General features: G+C 38.1%; 2 long non-coding RNA genes across 2 annotated transcripts in view; both read right to left on the bottom strand.

Moving 5' to 3' along the window:
• Positions 1–1,707: 1,707 nt before the first annotated feature.
• On the bottom strand, positions 1,708–9,364 carry LOC145992690 (uncharacterized). The gene is made up of 3 exons (XR_014442197.1): positions 9,314–9,364; positions 2,852–2,999; positions 1,708–1,774 (listed from the first exon to the last, which is right to left on the bottom strand). It is a non-coding gene; the product is annotated as an uncharacterized LOC145992690 (long non-coding RNA).
• A 7,536-nt stretch (positions 9,365–16,900) lies between these two features.
• LOC145992688 (uncharacterized) overlaps positions 16,901–22,539 on the bottom strand; it is a 30,323-nt gene continuing 24,684 nt past the window's right edge. The window contains exon 3 of the long non-coding RNA XR_014442196.1: positions 16,901–17,064. This is a non-coding gene — a long non-coding RNA (uncharacterized LOC145992688). The remainder of the gene's footprint in view (positions 17,065–22,539) is intronic.

Below are 22,539 nucleotides of genomic sequence, written 5' to 3'. Positions count from 1 at the left end.
CCCACAACCTTGAACGGAAATCAATTTTATAGGGCAAACATGGAAGTAAAGGAAAGCAAGAGTAGCAGGACAAGAGGATACTCAAGATGGATTTTGTTTTCACGTCTTTCTTGCATTATTTCTTCCTGACTGCCAAGATCACCTGCGGGGGGGGGGGGGGAAGAGCTGCAATTGCCCCCTTGATTTCAAATTTTATACAAATATTAATACCTTTTGTAAAATGTTCTTGATCGCTTCGCTTGCAATGTCTGCTTTTCTTGCAGTCTAGTCAAGTTCAGAGCCGTAGCTAGGGGTCGGCGGGAGTTAACCCTGGACGCCAAACGATCTCAATGAAAAAAATTGTAAAAGGGAATAATATGGCGCTCCATGAATTTTTTCTCATATTAAATCGACATTGTTTTCATTTTGCAAAAATTTGGATCTGAAAATTTATTGGTCGCTTTGCTCGCAATTTGTTTTCTGTAATGCATTTTAAATTACCGAGGAGAGAAGTACTGCTGCTAGAAGGTTTTCTCTGAAGTGCATGAACAATTGTTTGGAGGAAAAGGAACGCGCAGATTTGAGAGACAATTTATATGATTTTTACTGTTGGTATATTATATATATGTGTGTGTGTGTGTGTGTGTTGTATATATATGTGTATGTATGTATTTATATGTGTGTGTGGGGCGGGGTGTATATAAAAACACACCCATCAATGCAATAAAATTTAAACAAGTGAGATGAAATTACGTTATTCTTTTCCGGCCTGAAATATAATCAAGGCTATCCCCCTCTAATCAGAGGGTCTGCGCACGCCTATGACGGGGACTGACACTTTACATAGGTGTAGACACGCTTCGTACAATTTGATGATATCGCGATTACGTAATGGATGTGCAGCCACTTAACTGAAGCCCCCAAAATTCACATTTTATTACTAAATTGTAAATTAGCATAATATCACATAGTTTACCTATTCATAATATGCGCCGCTTTGGTGCACTTTGTGGATTGTGCATTAATCAACATCAGGTTAATCGCGGCAGGCAAAGGAGGGAAAATGACAATGAAGCACAACGAGGGGGCCCTTGGTTCCCGATTAATGAAACTTTGTCTACATGCAACTGAGTCGCTGCGTGAAATCGCTGGAAATGTCATTTATTAATTTCTTAATTTTGCTTATTTTATATTGCTTTTCTAGCACTTGGCGTCAACAAAGGCGATGAGGATGATTAATGAAGTTATGAAATGGATGATAGGACATGATGATCCATGTCTTACACAAAATTCTAAGTTTGGACTAATGAATATCGATTCGTCTTATCATTTGTCAAGTAGTTGTTTTTAACTCCAATCTTTTTCAAGGACTTCTGGGTTGACAGCATGTGTGTTGCGCGATGATGATTCGACGAAAACCACCATTTCAGTGAACTTTCTTGACAATGACTCTAATATCAGTAAAGAGAACATTTTCTTACGAATAGCTGTTGTTAAGAAACCAATTCCTGAAACTTTTTCTGGTGGTCTCACGGCACCCAGCTGTTGTTTATTATGGCTGGGCCTGGGGGTATGACTCACGCTGCTGTCAATACTCAGACATTCCCGAGAATCCAGGTCCGCCAGGCAAACCCAAGCGACAATTTTGTTATTTGGGTTGCATAGACAACAGGCTTTAAGATGTTACGATATCGTAGGTCTCGTGGCCCAAGAACTATTTTCCATGACTGTACGTCAGCAACACGTCGCCTTTCTCCTTCACCCCAACCATGAGGTCATGGAAGCCTTTCCTCAGCTGGAAGAGACAGACAAGTTTTAGTTTACGGTACTGTGGTCCTACTGTTGATGCTAGTGAGTGAGGAGTAGCTAAATTGTTGAACTTGTTTATTTACGGAACTCATCTGATCGCATCTTAAAGACAGGTACGAATCAATGGACCATATTATTGGTGATGTCAACAACAGGCTATTGAGCACGATTGAGTCCAAACAAAGTTGTCATGTGGTTTTGGCCTATTCTATACCATTGAAATTTTCATCACAGCGGGTAGCTTTAAGCATTGTGATAGCAGTTATGAAACAAACTTGTGATATTTATCGTACATCCCATGTAAAGATGAGATTTCGGAGAATACGTCGATATATTACATTCGCCATTTTTACTTTTGCCATTTTTACTTGGACATATTTTCCTTTGCCGTCTTTCCCGTCGCTTTCCTGTGCCGTCGAAATTTTGCAAATTTAGATGCTGCCTTTTATGCCGATTTTCCTACCAGGTGTCAGTTGGAATGTTATCCACCCAGCTCTAGGGCACAGGCGCACAGTACGAAAGCAGAATGCAGACGCCAACTTCACGGCCTTACACGTACACGGCCTTAAAGCGTTTGCACAAGCACCGATAAAATCAGTGTCGACTCTGACACCGATATCGTCAGCATCAGAAATCAACGGTGGTTAAAGGCACAGCGGCACGCGTGGCCATGCACGATACATTTTTTGGAACGACCCCTGCTGTGCTTCAGGAAATAGACACCCAGTCGTAAATTTTAGCTGTATCAAGCGATGCTATTTCGTAAAGTAGAGGCAGGAGTCATCTGAGATTTAAATCTTTGTCGATAACTTCGTTCACCCTCTCCGAGGTATCGGCGCCTGTGCGAAATTGGTGTTGTCGTCACCTAAAAAACGGGTCCGTCAAAAGATCGGCACACGTGCATGCGCTATTACTCAGCAATAACACAAGAAAAGTTTAGAAGGGGTGCCAATGGTGCCATAAATAAACATTTTTTTTTATAATAACAGAAAGGAATATAGGTAACTGGGCCTTTTCTGAGAGGGGTGAGTATTCACTCTGGTCCTCCTTCAGCGTCACTCACCCCATGAATTCCGACGAATCCAGAAGCTATGATCGTAATGCAGAGAAGTTTTCTAATCATAGCGGTGCTTTAAAAATTTTAACGTATCATATGAGCAATTTATATTGCGATTTTGACTGCTGTTACGAAAATCACCTTCCTTGGAAACCTGTAAATAGAAAAAGTTAATTCTGAGAAAATTCATGTATGATACTAGATACGAATCACTGGAAAATTGCCCAAGGAACCATTGCTTTCAAGGACAAAATAACAGGTCATAGGCGTTACCAGAAAGTTTTAAGAGAGAGGGTTGGCTGCTGAAAAAGTATATTGAGCGCCAATGCGGACAGCAAGAAAGAATAAAAATTCATTTATAATTATATATTTTTTTCTTCATTCGAAAGAAGTATTTTCTTCATGCCAATTGCGTAATGTTCAAAATAAAAGATACAAAAGATTTATTCCCTTCTTGCCTCCAAACATTAGGCTAAGATGTGGGACATATCAACATGGATGCCAAAAATGTACCCCTTCCCTAGAACCTTTGCCCCCTCAGGCAAAGTTCCAACATATTGAATATAATGATGTCTACTTTTTACTCCTATTATAACACCATTAAGCCTTGTTTCCATGATTATGAAAAACTAAATATGCTGACCAAGGCAGTAATTTATTTTATTAAAAATTTTTGCCAAAGAAATTCAAGATGAAGAAAGAGGGATATTATTGGAACTTGAAATAGAAGAAGAAGACAAGTTAAGCTATCTAGATATATTGATGAAAAGGAAAAGAGGACAAGAAATTGAAACCGCTTGGCATCAGAAGAAGTGTGCAGCAGGGGTATTCTGCCACAAAAGAAGTGATGTAAGTGAGGTGACAAAAATAAATTTTATAAAGAATATGGAGGACAGAATCAAGAAAATATGCATGAAAGAATATGAAAAAGAAGGCAAAATAAATAGCCTATGGAAACAGCTGGAAAAGAATGGCTATGAGAAGCAGGATAGACTGGACATAAACAGAAGAAGTAAGAAAACGGGCAGGGGAGAATTTGAAGAGAAAGAAAAAGAGGAGAGAAGGTTTGGAATAAGGAGTATGGGGAAGACCACGGAAAAGATATGCAAAGTGCTTAGGAAAGCGGGAATTAAAACTTACAGGAAGGGAGGGAGAAGCATCTTAGGAATAGCGAGGAATGCTAACAAGAAAAAGGAAAACAGAGAAGAGGAAGAGGAAGGGATTATCAACGAAGTAAAATGTAAAGAATGTCAGAGTGTGTACATAGGAGAAACGAAAAAAGGCTGAAAGACAGGTTGAAACCACATAGGGATGATGTACGACTTAAGAGAGAGAGAGAAATGCAATATTTAAACACACGAGAGAAACAGGACATGACATAGAGTGGGATGAGGCTAAGCAGATAGGAAGGGAGAAGAGAATGCTAGTGAGAAAATGGAAGGAAGCCAAGGAAATAGAGAAGAAAGGTGAAGAAGACACAATGAACTGGAATGGGGGACTGAAGTTAAACAAAGAATGGAAGAAGATGTTGTAAAGAGTGGAAAGGACAAGAGAGAAAGAGGAGAGGAGAAGGAAGAAAAATGAAGGGAAAAGAGCGTGAGATTAAAAGTCCAACCACATTCTATATGGAAGTAATTGTGTTTAGCCTTTTAGGTGAAAGTAAAGTTGGCAAGTGAAAGTCATCTGCTAGAAAGTTCCTAACAACTTTCTAAATAGTCTGGAGGGAGTAATGTTTGTATATATATAATGCCCTTTTGTTGTATCTGGTTACTTTTGTACTTGACACAGAGTCTGAAGAAGACCTTGCTAGAAGGTTGAAACGTTACGTTAGTTTATGTTTTTAATAAAATAAATTACTGCCTTGGTCAGCATATTTAGTTTTTTCACTCCTGTGAATCACATAACTTCTACAATTACTTTGTACAATAAAAGTATCCGAGTACATTAATATTATAAAAGTGAATCGTTACAATCACCCGAAAGAGTAACTTATCATTTCTAAAGGAGACTTAAAGGAGAGAATTAATTCAGATCAATAGATCTGTTTAAAAATTCATCATCAATTTTTCAAAATGATCAGAGAAACGAAGTGGATAATGAGATGAAGTATGGTTTCTTTAGTGGTTTTAAATAAATCATATTACCTTTTCATATGCTATATTTTTTGTATGCACCTTCCTCAAAAGTTGACATTTCCATGTCACTGGAAGCACTTTAGTTCCTGCTTACTCGAAACGAACTGGCATTGCCCTAGAGAGAAACATGGATTGCTCACTGGTTCCAGGAGATTGATGAGATTATATCCTGCCAATTGCCTTGCGAAAATTCTAAAAAAATTCAGAACATTAGATAGTGAAAAATAAATCTCTGCTACAAGCATTCTATCTTCAATTGCTCACTTGCTGTACAATATCTACCTCCACTAATCACACGGAAAAATAGTTAAATAAAATAAGCTAGAATCGTTTAGTTCATTGTTTCGAAACTATTAACAAAAATGGACGACAATATTGACTAAATATATTAATTTTGTCTATTTATGAGTCATTTAAAAAATGGTCCTTGCCTGGGCAGGATTTTTCTTAGAATTGGCGAGGGTGAATAAACATTACATTGTATCCTATTTAGACAACAGTTACATCATCAGCACCTATATTTTTATTTTTCGTGAATGCTTACTGCCTTTAATTGTCAAGAATGTCTTCAGAATATCTTTCGAGGGACGATGAAAAATTGGGATTTCTCTATCTCGTGCGGGCCAAAATTCCCGATGAAACTGATAACACTGAGGAACAATGAAATTTGCCGCGACCGGAAAACTACCTATTTCTATGTTTTTGGACTTGCTGAATACGAAAATGATGTTCTTTTTTCTCCACCACATCTAGTTTTTGAAACAAAAACACGAAATTGAAGTAAATGTGACAAAGCTTTTTTTTCGCCATATGATATACATGAATTCTTCAAGAGAACACGTGTAACTGTTTTTCCTGCGTAATATAAGGAAAGCATTGTAACGACAGCAAAAGGGCAAACATTATTGTTTATTTTGTTACCCGATAAGATAAGAGTAGAGAAACGTCTTTGTTAAAGAGGCAAGCTGACTTATTGTACTGTGTCTTTATAAGTTGCGTTCTGTTCGCTGGAAGTGTAGGTTGTGTGTTAAGTTGTGTGCTTCATCGCGATTGTTTTGTGTGGTATTTGAAAATAATGCAGTGATGCCTTGTAACTGTGTAAATTCACCCAATCTCTTTTGCTATGTGTGCGGTGAGTTCACGACAAAATCCCAACGAAACTCAATTACATCAATAATGAAGAAAGCTTACGAGTTATTTTTCGGATGCAAAATGGGAGACCAAGATAAAGGGTGGGCTGCTCATGTCTGTTGCAGTAGATGCTCAAGATATTTACGAGGGTGGTTACATGGTACCCAGCTATCCATGCCCTTCGCTGTTCCCATGGTATGGCGCAAACCTCGAGATCACGTTACTGATTGTTACTTTTGTTTAACTAATGTTACGGGATTCTCAAGAAAATCCAAAAATATCCTACAGTATCCAAATTTACCTTCTGCGATAAGACCAGTCCAACATGATGAGACCTGTTCCAAAGCCACCATTGGAATGGTCTTTGGAAGAGGAAACAGAAACTTCCTCAGATGAACCGATATCTTCTCTCGGACATGATCTTGACTTTCAAGAGTCACGGAAGACACCGCATCTAACCACCCAGCCAGAATTAAACGATTTAGTACGTGATTTGAACCTTACAAAGAAAGAAGCGGAACTGCTGGGTTCAAGACTGCAAGGGTGGAACCTGCTGGAACCAGGGACAAGTATTACATTCAGAAAACGTCAACTAAAATTGTCTTCCTTTTTTTCTATGGATGGGTCCCTGGTATGCTGCAACAATGTCGCTGGATTAATGCAGGAGTTGGGAGAAAACTATAAATCAGACGAATGGAGGTTGTTCATCGATGCGTCAAAAACTAGCTTGAAGGAGGTCCTTCTGCATAATGGAAATGAGAAACCTTCAGTGCCAGTTGCTCAAGCGAGTGAAATGAAGAAAACATATGAAAACATTGCTTTGATTCTCACAAGTGTTAGCTACGACAAACACCAGTGGAATATCTGTGCTGATCTAAAGGAACTTGAAATTCCTTTGGGGATGCAATCATGTTTCACGAAATTCTGTTGTTTCCTCTGTCTATGGGACAGCAGAGCAAAGGACATTCATTATAAAACTAAACACTGGCCTCCCAGAGAGTGTTACACACCTGGAGAAAAAGTATCTCTCACAAACCTCTTGTCGACGCCAACAATATGTTACTCTCCCCACTGCACATCAAGTTGGGGTTAATGAAGAACTTTGTGAAGGCCATGAACAAAGAAGGAAAAAGGTTTGAGTACTTACGAAGCAAAATTTCCTGGTGTAAGAGATGCTAAAATTAAAGAAGGGATATTTGTTGGCCCTGAAATCCGGGAGGTAATGAACGATCCCAATTTTGAAGAACTGTTAAGTGAGAAAGCGGCATGGGGTGCGTTCAAGGGTGTGTGTCGCAATTTCCTTGGCAACCATAGGGCTCACAATTACTCTGAACTTGTAGAACGTATGCTGGCAACATACAAAAAAAATGGGATACAATATGTCTCTCAAGATACACTTTCTGTATTCCCATTTAGAAATTTTCCCCTCTAATCTGGGTGCAGTGAGTGACGAGCAGGGCGAGCTCTTTCAACAACAAATCGCAGAAATGGAAAAACGTTATAAAGGCAGATGGTCTCCCAGTTTACTAACGGATTACTGCTGGAACACAGTCTCAGATGTTCAACACGCCTGCTACAAGCGGAAATCATACAGAAATACATTTTGAAGGTGCGTTACTTTTACTGTTTACTTTAATGTTTACTATTTTATTGCAACTGCAAATTTTAGTGCATGTATTTTATTTACAATCATATTTGGCATTCTATGAACACAATGTATTACTAAAATTCACACTATCACATTAAAGTTTGGTGTAATATGCTATATTTTACCCTTCTTTTAATGTCCGGTGAAAATTTTTGAAAATGGTTTCCGCCAAAAATGGTACGTGATACACCATTTTTGTTATGATTTTTGAAATCAGCGCACCCGATTTATTAAAGATCACCTATTTTCATCCAGCGTCAAAACAAAAAGTTTTAATTTGTTCCTCAGTTGATTATAATCAACTTACACCCAAACCACAAGATCTCGGTGCGGTGAATTAAATGTGTTGAATTAGTCAACAACTACCACTTTCTCCTTTCTCCACTTTCACTACAATTTTTACCTTCATCACTAGTTTATTTTCACCTCTCTTACCTCAACTTCTTTGTCCTCTTGTCCAGACATAATGAAAGCAAGTTTCAAGATTCCATACTGTGTCCTCTACTCCCCTAGGCCGTTTCCTCTTGGTGATCATTTTCACTATACTTTCCACTTTGGAGTAATTTATTTCCATATTTTGCATTCTATCTTTTTTCACATTCATCGCGAAACGCACCGCCTCCGTTTCCGTTTAAATTGTGCTCATCCTCCAGCCTGAACCAGGCAAGACCGACCCAATCCATCTTTTACCCCACATATGCCCACATAGTTCTTCCTTTCCCAAATTCCTTGTCCTTATTCATTACCTTTCTACGTATCATTGTGTTTCTTCCATTATAATCGTTTGAATTATTTCACCATTCATCATCATTGTCGCGATCGATTCAAGAGGTAGATACGTATAAATATAATGGAAATAGAAAATTCCTCTCTCTCTGTGTAAATTTACTTAGCCTACTGTTTGTCTATGTTACGTACACGCACGTAAGTTGATTGATTGATTGAGTTTGCGTCTTTTGTCCACCTTGTGCACGGAATGGCTAATAGAGACTGGACGTACAGGTCAAAGTAGGATTCGAACCACTATTTGCCTCCACCGGGCATCGAACCCGAGACCTCCTTGATCACAAGGCGAAAATATGCACGTAATTGTATGTGTATTTGTATAGTGTACATGAAACCGTATATAGTATGTATTAATAGAAATACGTCTCTCGCTCTCTCTCAAACACACACATATTTTACATTCTCAAAATGACTTGATGTTGACGCCATCAATAGAGAGGAATTTATGTGTGAAGGTATGTAACTATAATATGATATTAAATATATTTTGCGGCAAGTAGCTAAGAAATGATTTATAAATAGCTGTACCATTCGGCTCAAAACATTATCCCAGTCAATATAAGAAAAAGTTATTGAGAACAGATGCATTTAAAAGACTGACATAGAGATCCAGGAAGAAGAGGGTTCATGTAGACGTTTTCTTAATTGAGTTAGTATTTAATGATGTAATGTAGAAATTAATAAAACTAAAGTTTTGCAATGACTTAAATTATGACTTCATAGATACTTACAATAATAGGTAAGCAAATGCTTTTTCCACACACTCACCTATGGCTTCTCTCCTGTTATGTTACATGTTTCTATACCCGACAATGCAGGTTACTCCAAACGACCTTAATTCTACATTCAATAAATTCACGACAGCGACAGGAAAATCTTTCTCTAGCGACCTTGCAAATGAATGTGGCAAAAAATGTATGTATATCGCCACTTTTCATCCCCTTCTGACATGAAAGCATAATAATACGTATGATGGCGTGGGATAAATACAATACATAGCCAGATGCAGGAAATTAGGTAATCTTCAGAAACCGAGATCAGAATTCGAGACGTTTTTGTAAGCAAGTACTTAATTTGGAAGTGCATCAGGAAAGGATTCAAACTTACAGAGGGCGTACATTTTCCCTTTCTCTCTCTCTCTCTATTTTTTCTGTGTTATATCGTTCCTCTCCTTTTCTCTTCCATTTTCTCTCTCTTTCTCTATCTCCTTCGTTTCACTGTCGCTATCGATCGTTACCTTTCCTCTCTCTCGTTTTTCTCAACTCTTTGAGAATCTCTGTTACTATTTCATTTTATCTATCTCTGATTCTGAAATTCGTCTTGTTTTCTCCTTCTCAATCTCTTCTTCTCTTTTCCTGTCGATCTCTCTCTTTCGATCTGTTTATTCTCACTCTTTCTTCTCAATCCTTCGCTCTTCTCCCTTCTCTCATCTAGTTTATTTTTCTCATCTCTTTCTTGTAATTTCTCTTTCGACCTTTCCTCTCTTGATCTGTATTATCTCTCTCTCTCTCTCTCTATCTTTTCTGGACACTTTGTTCGTTATCCTGGCTCTCTCTCTTTCTTCCCCCCTCTCTCTTGTCATCCCTTCTCTCATACTTCACACAGTAATGAATATGCTAAATGTTAGCTTATACAGTGTTCTCTATCGCTCTCTCTCTCTCTCTCTCTCTCTCTCTATATATATATATATATATATTTCTCCAGGCCCGTAGCCAGGAATCCTTTGCAGGGGGGGGGGGCGAAGTCAATCCTAGAGGGGGCAAATTTTTAATATAGCAGGATACACAGAGGCACTTGCTCCCTCCACCAAAAGATATAAGTAACAGAAAAGCAATGATATCTTGAAACTCTAACGAACAAAAAAAACTTCGAGCAACATCAAATAGCAATATTTCGATAATGACCTTTCCAGATTGCCAAAGAGTATGAAGTTTAACAAAAATAGTCTAATAGGGACTGAATCTATTTGATATTTGCAGGTCGATAATGTTAATAGACGATTAATATGTACCAACAGCTTTGTGCCTCTCTGCAGAACTGATTAAGGGAGCCCTTTATAAATCATGCTTCATAATGATTCCCTCTAGTTTCCAGTATGCACAATTTTTACGCACAAAGGAATCTAACGAGAATCCAACAACACAATAATAATAATGGTTACATATTATCTACACTTGATGAATTGTGCAAAAAATTGTAATACATATTTTGTACTTGCTAAAACATTAAAACATGGGTCCCTTAGTCCACCACGGACTCTATTTCCTTCAAAGGGGAGACTCTTGAATCATTACTAGGGGTGTGCGGGATCCCAAAAAGTAGGGACCGGGATCGGGAAAAAAAATTCCCGTCCCAATCCCGACTTCGGGAAATGACTTCCCGACTTTTTGGGATCCCGAGCAGTCGGGAAACACCGAATGGTCATTTTTAAAAGTCGTTAATTGTCGACATTTTCTGCATTGTAAATGTCTGGTACTTATCGAAAATTGTTCGTTTTTGTACCAGAAATGCGAAAACAATCACTTGAAGTGAAAATGACGTGTAGAATTCGAGATTTCCAGAGCTTCGGGAAATTTTGAACATTTCCCGTCCCGGATTTTTCCCGTCCCGAATGTTGGGATTTAGAAAATTTCCAGTCCCGATCCCGTCCCGACCCAAAAAAATCTGTCCCACACACTCCTAATCACTACAGACAATGTTTGCCTACTGGTTATGTTAACCATTTTGCAAAATATTGTGTGAATATATATAGGTGAAATACATGTGTTTGACACCTGACAAACACATAGGAATCCCTTAATTGATCAATGACTTCTTGGATTACAATGTCATCATTAATATTTCATATTAAGTTTCATAGAAAGAAATTGTTTTAATAGGGCCCAAATAATTTTACGGTGCGCCATGGCATTCACTTTAACATTTTTCGCCGGACCCTGTGGCCAAGTGGTTAGCTCATCGCGCTGCAATGCTAGGGGTCCCGGGTTCGAATCCCGCTCGGGCTTGGATGTTTGTGTTTGTCCGAATAATGAGAACCAATGTGAATACAGTGAAACTTGACATGTGTGAAAGATTGTGAAAAATGTGTGAATGACGGCCGATACTGCCGAATAGGGGTATTCCTTAAAAAAAATAATAATAAAAAAAAAAATGGTTAGCACATCGCGCTGCGACGCCAAGGGTCCCTTGTTCGAATCCCGCTCGGGCTTGGTTGTTTGTGAATGTCCATTCATCAAATTCATCATTTCATCACTCATCCCCATCTTCGCAAATTAGCCAAGAGGCACAAAACGCGAAGTAAAATAAACTAAATCAATGAATCAATCTTTAACATTTTTCTTTCATATAGATCGATTGGCTCCCATGGCCGACTCGCGCCGCCGCATATGGCCCTGAACTTGGACTATAAGAATAGCAGACATTGCGAGCGTAGCGAGCAAGAAAATCTTACGAACTGTACTTTTACTTGTATAAAATTTGTAATCGAGAAGGGGGCAATTACCCCTCTGTGCCCTTTGCAAGTGCCCTTGGCCGTCTGGAAGAAAAATGCAAGGAACACGTGAAAACTAATTCTATCATGAGTACCCAATTGTCCTGCTATTCTTAGATTCTCCGTGTCTTGTTTTTTTACTTCGATGTTTGCTTCCCCTAGAATGGACTTCCGTCCAAGGTCGGCGGGGGAAGGACAATGCCCCCTGCCCCCCTGTGGTTGCAGCACTCTTTATGAGTATCTCTTCATCAATTTCACATCATCACTCATTGTTGCGATTAGCTAGAAGTAGCAGAAAAGCAACTGTAAGTAACAAAATTCAAATATCCATTCCCTCTCTCTACCACATGAATCACTATTACCAAAAGTTAGACTTGGGAAACAAAAATTTAAGCAGTTCCAAGTAACACATCCAAGAAAAACATCCGAACACATTAGGTACCTTTAATACAAGAGTACTCAAAATGTCACAACTGGTGTAGATACTGAGAATTGCGAAATCATTTCCCGAAGTCTGAATCTGGAAGGGAATTCCCTCCCCCCCTAATCCTGATACGACATTATACGGAATCCCTTTAACCCTAATAAATCACAAAATCAATAAGTGTCTTTGTTATAATGCTAGAGTAACACATCATATAATTATAAAGAAGATTAGTGAGAATTCCGGGTAGGGAGCAAAGCAGGCTGTCAGAGGGGGGCAACTGCCCCCTACCCCCCTCTAGCTACGGCCCTGTCTTTCTCTCTCTCATCTCATTATTCTTTTTTATTTCGTAACACACCATCATCACCACATTTGAAAATACATGACGAGCTACCAAGTGTGGATTGATTACTTTACGATCCATTCTTGGTTCATAGAAGCTTTGATATTATGTAATACTATTTTACTAAGACACCAGAGGCCTTGGGTTCGAATTCCGACATAAGCATGCGTTTCCTTCTTGAGTGTCTCTTCACCAATTTCATCATATCATCCTCTCCTCATCGTCGCCATTAGCCAAAACCAAAAGTGACATAAAAGCGACGCTAAATAACAAAAATTAAATCAAATCACATCAAATTATTATTTTTAATTTCTCTGCAACATACAGAGGCTGTCATTTCTTAGAGTTCAAAACATGTAAATACTTTTCTTACAAACACAGTAAAATGTAAAAACTTGCCCTAAATCATTATCATCTTGCTTCTCACCATGATAATAAGGATGACACTAACATTCATCTACAATATTTTTAAGGTTGGCGAACAGGTTGTCACAGATATTGAAACGAGTTGTCCAGGAATCCATCTGTCCGCAAAAGCAGATCCTTCTGTTAACGTTTCACTTAAATTTTGCGGCTTTTATCTGCAGTCTATTCAAACGAAACCCCTCACTAGCTACTGAAAATGACTCCGCGAGCTACCGGTTGCTTGCGATCGACGGTTTGGCGATCCCTGGCATAATGCATCACTCTGGTCGTCCCCCTCCTCCTCCACGCCATCTGGATAGGTTTATTAATATCGTAATACGTCATCATCACGTGATTGAGGCAAGCTAATAGCGTAATACGTCACTGTTGTCGTTCTATCACCCCTCCCCTCCCGTCTCAGTTAGGTTACCTTGGCAACACAACGAGTACAAAGATTGGTTACCATGTCAACATGTTAACTATTTATAGCAATGCCTGAACTATTGTAAGCATTGTAATGAACCATTAATCTTAATTTGTTAGTGAGTATAGAATGTATTTCACAGTATCTATTTTATTAGTTACTTTGCACTATTCATCGCTAGCATTAACAAAAAAACAAACACATCCTTAATCATAATAAAGAGAATATATTTGCTTACACCAATAGGCTGAAATTACGCAGTTTTTTGTATTCGTAGGGGGCCTTAATAGTCTGTCTGTTTCGTTACGCCCCTGGATAACTTGCTCTGATATTTTTAGTAATTTAATCTAATCTTGAATAAAACCCACTTTTCTTGTACTTTATTTTTCTATTTAATTGTTAACGAGAAGATACATATATTTCCTCCCCGAAAATAAGTTCAGTTGAGTCGAGTCAAGTGTTCAAATGCGTGACAATTTGTCGTGATCAATGTGAAAAAGCTGTGTGAAGTGAATGTGAGCTTTCTAGGTTTCCGAGAAATTAAATATCAAAGCGCATCTTGATTGAAAAATAAATTGTATATCCGGGATGTATAATGCGGTTAAAACGAGAATTGCGGGAAAGAAAGCCGCCATATACGAGAAAGAGTAAAATAAATACCTTAATGGTCCGATGAAAATTATAGATGAGACTGCATACATATCAAATTTACATTATGAATCAACTGTTATTTAAATTGTTTATTTCAGAAACCCAGTTTCATACAGCCCTTGCCAAGGCGCTTCGTTTGATGCACAAATCGATAATGTAATCACGTACATCGCGGTTACATGATCGATTTCTGCATCAAACGATGCACCTTGGTAAGAGCTGTGTGAAAATGTACACATATCGTTTTCGCCAGAAGTGGTCGATAGGGGTTTTCTGAAATAAACGATTCATTTACAAACGACCTTAAGGTTGCAAAACTGAACAGGTGAGCATCAAAACACCACTTTTGTAATTTTAATGATGACGCCTGCTCCATATTCTTGCACCAGCGAGCTTGAAATAGTTTCTTTGTTTATTGGTAATGAATTACAGCAGCCCTCTGTGGTGGAATGGTTATCACAAGACGCCAGGAGTCCCGGTTCAAATCCCGGCCGTTCTTTAAATCAAAGTAATGAATTTCAATGATTTTTCCACTCTGTTATACACATCCATTACACATGTACAGAAAGTGAATAAATATTTGGTTTAAAATAGACAGTACTGAAGTTCTTGGAGTTAATTCGTTAAATCAGAACATTTGCAGTAGGATTATATGGGTTTATTACACGTTGCTATTATTTACATATTTACAAAGTGTTTTTACATATGTGCATTTACATAATAAAACCAATTTCCTTAATTCAAGCAAAAGCGTACCTATGGCCTAACCATTGGTACTTTCATCAACACAGTGTTAGCCTAACTATCTCTGTGGCCTACCCTCGACTTAATTGATATTCCGACCAGTCTTGCGTTTCCTTACGCAGCATCCTTCTTCAGCCCGCTAGGCATTATGATGCGATTCGGCAATATCTTACAAAATGCAAATCTTTGCTAATTGGGAAACTTGGGGATTTCAAACAGGGGTTGGCTTTACCAAATGTTACATATATTTTCCATCATTAGTTTAGCCACCATAAGTGGACTAAACTTTCGAAGTAGGTACTTTTCCCAAATGATACATTACTTTCAGTCATCAGTCTAGCCACCCTAAGTGGACTAAACTCTCGAAGAGGGTTCTTTGGCCAAGTATTACATTCAGTTCTCAATTATTCAGTGTAGCCATCCTAAGTGGACAAGATTTCGAAGGTTCTTCGTCGTTGTGAAGGTAGTCAAAAACTGTTTTTCTTAAGCTCAACTGGTCTTTTTATATAGTGAAGGGGGACACCGTGGACGTGTCCTTCGTAGCACTGGAATTTTTCACTGCAACGGTCTTTTGAAAGACAGCTCCCCAACTGGGAAGCTTAAAAACATGGTGAATCTAATATCCAGTAAAAATCACAATCCATTAAGCACATACACTTACATGCAATTATAACATAAAAGGTACACACATGGAAACATGTTAATTAACCCTGCACCTTGTAGTTGGCCAGTAATTAATTAACATACTACCAAAACCAGTAAAGGTCAATCCGACCATTACAATCTTGACAAGTGTACTTTCGTGCCGTACACTATAGTAGTTGTACTGAGCTAAAGATTGGATAATCACCATAGCCTACTGTCCCAAAGTCATATCGCCCGCTCTTCCCTTGCATCGACGCCCTCTCGCCTTGTTACCTCTTCAGGGTAGCGGGTCAGGCCTCCCTCCCCTAACCTAACCTAACCTAACCTAACCGAAACGAATCATGCATACATGTAGTTATACTATTATATCCCTATTACAGTCAGGTATATAGAACTAAATTTCGGGATGGGTTCGAACTAAGTGTTTTACATGTAATAATAATGATAATAATAAGTTTATATTTAATGGGCTGATAAGATCAATATGTCCAATAAGCCAATTAAGTTTTATGTGAGTTTGTAAACCAAGTCACTACTTACATTTTTCGATGTCTTCTTTCGTGCTTGTTTTCTCCTTTCTTAAGCTCAAGACCCATCACAATTCAGTGGTATAAACTGAACAAAGACGATCAATTAGTTTTCTTATTCCCTTCTTTGTCTCTTTCGATTTCAAGTGATAGCCAAAAACATTCCAAATTATTCGTATAGAACACAAAGGCACCTACCTATTTTTTGACGGACTGGCTTCCTCAAGAATATAAGGACTACAGTATTCGTATACTTTGTTCTCTATTCTCGCACATAATCATAATATACCATGCGTTTTCCTAAATTAACTGTGTATTTGGAAAAATAAATTCTGAGATAGAGTAAAATGGCCATTTCGGAGCAGAATCCTGCTTAATTTCGCACAGAGTCATGAAATAATTTATGACATTTCCATCATCATTAAGAAATGAAATCGTGTTGAAAGTTATGCATTGGGCCTCTTGTAGAGGGGCTCAAACGAGATTTGGGGGTACCCGGTCGGCGCCCCTAGGTGGGTGGGTGTATTGTAGCTCCATCTACCACTTTATCCGAATGCAGTGTTCGCCACTGGTGTCACCTATAGTAACTGTGACAATTTCTTATAAAAGGTAGCGAGTAATACACATCTTGATTGATTGAAAGTAGTAGGCTATATTAAAGAATATTGTAACCATGGGCAATAAAATTATTTTATTGCTCAATCGCAGATTATAATGTTAAGAAGAACATAACAAATGTTTGAGTTAGGCAACATTGCCCTCAAATAAACAAGAAATTTCGAGGGCTATTTTCCGAAAACTCTCTTCTTTTTCCTTTCTTCTCTGACAGGCATGATTTCTTTCAATGATTGAGTCTCTTCTTCTTGCTGAAATGAAGAAACGATTCATTCAGTGTAAAGAATCAAGTTTACTAGTAATGTATGAAGCTGTGCTTGTTATGCATCAATGTTATACAGCGGATTTTTAAAAATTTGATCTCCAAGGAGACACGAAGAAAAAAAAAATTAAGAATCGAATGAACAAAAACATGCATTATTAAAGAATATCAATGAAACACAACTACTGTACTATAGTATAAACAAAAATAAGGAAATGCAGTGTACCTCGCCGCAAATATTTCCGTATGTTGTGCGTGGTCCTACAAAAACAATTCCTCTCACAATAGTAATTAAGCTACCAGTAAATGGAAAACATATTTAAGTAAGTACGCTGTATTAATACACAAAATCATATACATGTGTAACAACATTAGCTGCCTGTTCTAACTTAAATAAGTTCCTGTTTTTTGTTTTTGTTTGTTTCCTTTTACATGGCTGACAAAATATTCAATGTCATTTATTGCTTGAAACAAGTCATCACTAACTTTTGCTTGAGATTCAACGCGCCAGGCTTCCACATTGGGAAGCTCACGTACGGGGGGGTTCAACTATTGGTTTAATTAGGGTTCCTATTTTTCATACGTGAAAATCCCGGACACTACTGACCGCTAGCTTGTTAGGGAGCGGTTGGGGGTGGGGGGGCTGGAGACGATAAAGTTGTATGTATGTACAACATAATTGTAATTTACATCCTACATTGTGTGGGAACTTTATTTGAAAACTGCGGATTGAATAGATAGGCACCCAAGCACTGACTCTTTATAGTAAGCTGGTTACTATACAATGGAAGAGAATCGTAACTGAAATTTAGCATTGCTAGCAGACGGCGGCCTCATCGTGAAGTCGAAGATGTTTGTAGTAGCTACCGTCTGTATCTCGTTAACTCTTGTATTATGGAGAGGGAGTGGTTCAATATAGAATTAGATTGTATTGTAAAATGAGCATTTTAAAATTACGTCCACGCATTTAAATATAAAAAAAAGTTGAGGAAAGTATGTATAGTCTTAATCATTTTTCTTTCCTGGAAATTTGTGCGTCCCGAAGAAACTATTCGGAACACCGGGACAAATGAAACCATTCCGGGATTGTCCCTGAAAATCTGGGACGTATAGCGTCTCTAGGTATGATCTGGCTATCTCAATCCACTTGCCACCACACGAAAGGTCATACATTTATTAAATTAAGTCTATCTACGGGCTTCTAAGTTTTCTACATAAACTGAACAGAAAATGCTTTTGAAAAAGCTAATCCCAGCTTCTCTTTAAAAAAGAATTACAATGTTAGAATTAGTCTTTTCCTCCTTGCTACGAACTACAAAGTAACATCATCGGTGTTATTTTAACATTCGTATGTATGCACATTTAACAGTGCAGTGTCCATTATTCGAGGTTCTCCCGTTGAATTGCGAGGACGTTATTTCAACCTCCTTAATGTTAAACACATCCTCTCGGGTGTTGAAGATGAAACTGGTAGTGTAGCCAAGATCACAAATAATTTATGCATATTTGAGTACAAGAGGTTGTCACAATTTTCTACTGACTACAGTGCAGACCCTAGACATGTCATTTTAATTCCTGTTTGCCACATTTTTCATTCAGATTTGAAAATGTAAAAAATATCAATCAGGCCATCCAACATTTTGACACCAAAAATTCAATATGCTGACCAAGGCAGTAATTTAATTTTATAATAAAACATAAACTAAACGTGACGTTTCAACCTTCTAGCAAGGTATTCTTCAGACTCTGCACCAAGTACAAATGTAACAAGATACAAAAACAGGACGATTTATATACACAAACATTCTCCTCTCCAGACTATTAGAAAGCTGTTCTGCAACATTCTAGCTGGTGGCTTTCCCTTGTCAACTGTACTTTCACCTAAAAGGCTAAACATATTAACTTCCATATAGAATGTGGTTGGGCTCTTTTTATCTCACGCTCTTTTTCCTTCATTCTTCTTCCTTCTTCTCTCCTCTTTCTCTCTTGTCCTTCCACTCTTTCCAACACCTTCTTCCATTTTTTGTTTAACTTCAGTCCTCCATTCCAGTTGATTGTGTCTTCTTCACCTTTCTTCTCTATTTCCTTGGCCTCCTTCCATTTTCTCACTAGCATTCTCTTCTCCCTTTCTATTTGCTTAGCCTCATCCCACTCTATGTCATGTCCTGTTTCTCTCGTGTGTTTAAATATTGCATTTCTCTCTCTCTTAAGTCGTACATCATCCCTATGTTGTTTCAACCTGCCTCTTTTTCGTTTCTCCTATGTACACACTCTGACATTCTTTACATTTCACTTCGTAGATAATCCCTTCCTCTTCCTCTTCTCTGTTTTCCTTTTTCTTGTTTGCATTCTTCGCTATTCTTAAGATGCTTCTCCCTCCCTTCCTGTAAGTTTTAATGCCCGCTTTCCTAAGCACTTTGCATATCTTTTCCGTGGTCTTCTCCATACTCCTTATTCCAAACATCCTCTCTTTTTCTTTCTCTTCCTCTTTTTCTTTCTCTTCCAATTCTCCCCTGCCACTTTTCTTCCTTCTTCTGTTTATGTCCAGTCTATCCTCCTTCTCATAGCCATTCTTTTCCAGCTGTTTCCATAGGCTACTTATTTTGCCTTTTTTTATATTCTTTCGTGTATATTTTCTTGATTCTGTCCTCCATATTCTTTATAAAATTTATTTTTGTCACCTCACTTACATCATTTCTTTTGTGACAGAATACCCCTGCTGCACACTTCTTCTGATGCCAAGCGGTTTCAATTTTTTGTCCTCTCTTCCTTTTCATCAATATATCTAGGTAGGTTAACTTGTCTTCTTCTTCTATTTCGGGTTCCAATAATATCCCTCTTTCTTCATCTTGTATTTCTTTGGCAAAAATGTCGGGCTGCCTCTTCGTTCCCTTCCATATGCCAAAACAATCGTCCACATATCTGCAAACAGAATTATTTTGTCACCTCTTTTTTCTATCACTTTCTTTTCCCATTCATTCATAACCAATTCAGCCAATGCTGGGCTTAGACTCCTATATTCAGTCCTTCACTCATTAACATTATTTTACCCCCCATTATACTGTAACCGTTATTCAAAATAGTTTCCAGCGCCTTCACCACCCTTTCACTATCCCATTCTCCTATAATTTCTTGTCCCATTTTCTTTTTAACAATGTCCAAAATATGTCCCCTCTTCATGCTCGGGAACATACTTTTCACGTCTAAGCTAAACATTGTCGTCTTCATCTCATTTAACTTAAGTCCTTTTATGAGGTCCACTACTTGTTCACTGTTCTCAACTGCTCTGCTTTCTTGCTGTGTTACTAACACTTCAATAACTTTCTTTAATTTATTTTCCAAGGGTTCCAAAATATTGTTTCTGCAGTCCATTACTGGTCTGAACTTTATTTCCTCTTTGTGTATCTTTGGAAAGCCTTCCAAACTTGGTAGTCTTCCTATCTCCTTTATGCACTTCTTGAATCCTCTCCTCCTACAGTCTTGTATGACACTTTCTCTTATAGTTTGTTGTTCTTCTGTTCCACAAATCTCCTCATATCCGTTCTCTTTTAGGTCTTCATACTTCCTCTCGTACCATTCTCTTTCCATCACCACAATTGCTCCTCCTTTATCTGCCTGCTCTATCACCACATCACTTCTTGTCTTGATTTTCTTCATCCCTTCCCTTTCTTTTTGACTTAAATTATCTACTTTTCCTTGCTTTTCCATTTTTTCTTCAGTATGGCTGCTGTTCTTCTTCTAATCTTGTCTCTTTCTGGTTCTTCTTTTATATGGAGCACTGCTTCTTCAATGTCATATATAACTTCTTCATAATCTACATTTCTTTCTTCAACTTTGAAACCTCTTCCTAGTTTTAAAAAAGCTTCCTCTTCTTTTGATAGGTCTACATCCTCTATTACTATTACCACAACTCTTCTTCTGGTATCCTCTTCTTCTTCCTCTTCTCCCCTTTCTTCTTTCCATCCTAGTCCCTCTCCTTTCTTCTTCAACTTTATTTTTATTTTCTCTCTAAATTTCTCCTGCCAGTTCCAATGAATGAGGAATAGGCATTTCATATTATAGAATAAGTTGCTACAATTTTTGAATGTGTTGACTCTGTTCAGAGAAACGTGGGTTCATTTCTACTACAAAATGGTCCAAAAATGGACAACAGTAAAGTTTCTACTATTAGTGTATATGATTTCACAAGTCACCCTACTGAGTATTGATACTTTTCTGTCCATCTTGTGTCAAACAACTTGAGAAAGTTACAGTTCTTTTCTAGCTATCTTACACTGCATTTTTTACAACCAAATTACTTTGAGAAGATTGATTGATTTATTTGCATTATTTTACTTCGCCTTTTGTGCCACTTTGGGCTAGTTTCCGAAGTTCTGGATGAGTGATTACATGATGAAATTGATGAATGGACACCCACAAACCCCCCTGCTCATTCCGGGTTTCGAACCCGGGACCCACGATGTGCCACGGGGGGCTGCTCCCCTGAGAAGATCCGAGGGGGGAAAATATGACTGATTTGACAGTCTCAATATCGCAGAAATTCCACAGAAATGGGTAATAACCAGGGTTAAAATATGTACTGAACAATGTACAAAAATTGCTTTTGGACACTTCTCTGAAATTATCTATCTATCTCACCCCTTAATTCTACCACCCATTACATCAGCACCATCACATTCTTCACCAACTATTTTTTTTCTATTTCCACACCCACTCAATACAGAGCTGAAGCTAACCCAGATGCAGTTATACAATCTCCAATAGGAACAAGTTTCCCATTCCGATCTAGAGTTTGGAAAATGGTTTATCCACTTTCGGGATTATCAAACAGTTAGGAAATTTCAAATTATTAAAACATTAGAAGCTGAGGAATACTTAAATCTTGAATGGTAACAAACAATATCGGGAATTTCTAATGAAACTATAATATTCGCGCTATAAGTTCACAAGCAGCTGCTTCGGGCAGAAATTACATGTTACATTATAGAATTTGTGAAATGTCAGGAGTTTTCTCAGTATTTTCCAGAGAAATTCCGAAACTATCAGGAAATTGCAGACATTTGCTTTGCAGTCCCATCTGGTGTGTGGAATTAATTTCTTTCCCATCCGTATCCCGTTATATACGCTTGTTATTTATGAGAACAAAATAAGTCTGAAGAATTTCTTACGAGAAAGTCTCTGCGCATAGCGGATAGAAGAGGTAATCTGGTAATTTTACTGAACCAAAAGTGGGGTTTGGACCCGTTGAACCCCCCCTTAAATACGTTCATGACCTGACCAATCATAACTGAGGATGGAGGGCAGATAAGAAAACTTTTACAAATCATTTGTTGAACACGTGCACACAAAAGTGGTGGGCAATCTCACGTAATTGAAAAAGGGTTGAGGTTGCATACCAGCAAGCAGAAACTTTCTCTTCCCTAAGGTTGGTTGTCTCTGGATGGTTGCCTTCGAAGTATCAAAC

Source organism: Lepisma saccharinum, chromosome 9, assembly GCF_977018435.1.
Source record: "Lepisma saccharinum chromosome 9, izLepSacc3.1, whole genome shotgun sequence".
NCBI lineage: Eukaryota > Metazoa > Arthropoda > Insecta > Zygentoma > Lepismatidae > Lepisma > Lepisma saccharinum.
This window is presented reverse-complemented; position numbering and strand designations above follow the sequence as displayed.